The sequence below is a fragment of the Pinus tabuliformis genome, chromosome 5_1 (genome assembly GCF_031772625.1).
Source record: "Pinus tabuliformis cultivar Carrire ecotype Pingquan chromosome 5_1, CPIR1, whole genome shotgun sequence".
NCBI classification, from domain to species: domain Eukaryota; kingdom Viridiplantae; phylum Streptophyta; class Pinopsida; order Pinales; family Pinaceae; genus Pinus; species Pinus tabuliformis.
The window spans coordinates 449,171,283-449,173,628 of NC_142305.1; the positions used below are offsets into that span (position 1 = coordinate 449,171,283).

Sequence of the window (2,346 nt, forward strand, 5' to 3'; positions counted from 1 at the left end):
TATATATAAACTGAAATGAAATGTAACAAAACGAAGAGCAGTATACCAAACAAAGGACGCAGGGCCCGTCCGCGCCTAAGGGTATACCGACTACCACCGTTCAGCAATCAACCAATGCAAAAGAGTGAACACACGTTGGGACTGTAAACAGTTCTGTGTATTAACTAAACTCTGTTCTGAGCAAATGTTTCAACCACTGATTAATTAACCTTCAAAACATTGAACTAACTGTATTTACACATGCGTACATACAGCCATGTCATCGATGCAGTGAATGTACATATTGCTGTTGCCGCGTTTTTACATAGCTTTTTGCAAAATGTTTCCATACCATAAGTTTCAAAAAGAACAAAAATCAAAATGAAAATAGAACAATGTTGTTGCTGCTTTTATGCGCCAGAGTACCCTGCTTTGACTGAAGTTGACCGCATGCATAGGAGGCTCGATTTGGATGGAAGATAGGTGTTTGTCCATCCTTGGACATTCCACTTTTTGCCCATGCTTTTCGTTCTCGCTCGTCCGCTGCGCCACATGTCAAACGGTAAACTCATTATAGGTTGTGGGTACTTCCTGTAGTCAAGTCATCAAAAACCTCTAATTCTGGAACATAAAACCCCTAAATTAATTCTTATGCAATTTAATAACTATAGAACGATTAATAATCAATATTCAAGGATTTTGAGGGATAAATGATGAAAATGTATGGATAAATGATGTGAAACTGGGAAGGAAAAAGGGTCTTAGGATGATACCAACAGTGTGTATTTACAAATCGAACTGCTTAGATTCCAAATCTCAGATTTATGAACAATGTTCAAACCACAGTTTTGATAAGACGAGGTTAAGGTTAAACTGTAGAGCCGAAATCCCTCTAGTTGTTGCTGTCCAAGTTTGATCCGTAGCTCACCCGGAGAATGTCATAGAATATTTTGTAAAATCCAATGCGATTCTCCTTCTCCTTGACGTTTCCTTTCCCACACTCCAACCCACCATTAATGATGTTGGTAACCATTCCATATCCCACAGTTTGCAAGGCGGCCTTGTCGCTGCCGGACGGACTCCATTTCCCGGTCATTCGTCGTGGCAAGAAGGCTTTGGAGGTTGTGCGGTCATCCATAACCACATCGCCGTCTTAAACGTGACCGTGGGATTGTTACCAACGATGTCAGGGTTGTTTATGCCTTTGAATCTGATTGCCTCCCCGGTCGCTGCATAGTTGAAATTCCTAAATAATACAAAGCAAATTGAACAAATGGCGCATGAAGGTTAAATTTGATACGGATACTTTTTTGAGTGTGTCTGTGAAGAATACAATTAGAGGAATTAAAATTGGGAGATATAGACACTGAAGATATAGAAACCAGTGACCATGATAATTGAAGGGGCCCTCGTCCATAGTAGCTCTTTCCAAGTGCATCGGGCCATTGGATGGTTTCATCACAATAACTTGGAGGATCGCCTACCTCTTCTTTAAACAACAACCGCACGAGTATTGGTCGGGAGGGGTCATCGCCCATTCGCCTGTTTAGCAATATTTCATAGAAAATGAGATGTAAAACCAAGTAAGATCACAGAGGGAAAGCACAAGTAGTAGAGATGAAATATGACCTGTGGTTTCGTGGGAGGATTGTCCAAAGAAAGCAGCGAGCTCTCTTTTCCGAGTAGCGAGATTGCCGGTGGTGCCGAAGCCAGGAAAATCATTGGCAACCGTAATGAAGGTAGAGTAGGTGTAGAATCCTCGTGCCATGCAAACGTCGACGTTTCTGTGCTTCAATAACTCATTGAAAATGCTTTCAGTGATGATAGATGCAACTGCCTGTCCACCATGAGTAGAAGGTGAGGGAGGAGACTGTGAGGGAGGTGTGGGTGAGGGAGGCGTAGGACTCAATATTTTGCATTGGCTTTGGCAACCCTGCCCGCAATAGGCCTCCGTGTTGCCACACCATCCCCATATGCTGCAGCACAAGTCATCCTGACGGAGTGCTCCACCTGCTTGCTCTCCACAATCTTGATCCACAGATACAAAATACAAATTCATCATCGTCATTGAAATCAAGGCGATCACCATCACAAAGAACTTCATCAATTTCATATTTTAGACACTTGCTCTATGTCAGCAATACATTAATTGCAATTTACTTGAACCATCTGCTGCTCAGCTTGCATTCCCATCTTCTGCACCTAAACCAACCCAACAGATGTGGATGTGTGCTACTACCCAGCCTACAATCCTCCTGGGATAGCAAGGAAGAGAAAAGCTCGAAAATTGGATTTCATTAAAGCTTTTAATTCGAATCTCCGTGTAAAAGCCAAACCAAAGAACATCATACAATCTGGAGTGGTTCG

The 2,346-nt window shown here is 42.4% G+C and overlaps 1 pseudogene; it reads right to left on the reverse strand.

Moving 5' to 3' along the window:
- Positions 1–814: 814 nt before the first annotated feature.
- On the reverse strand, positions 815–2,092 carry LOC149165422 (basic endochitinase-like; annotated as a pseudogene).
- Positions 2,093–2,346: the final 254 nt, after the last annotated feature.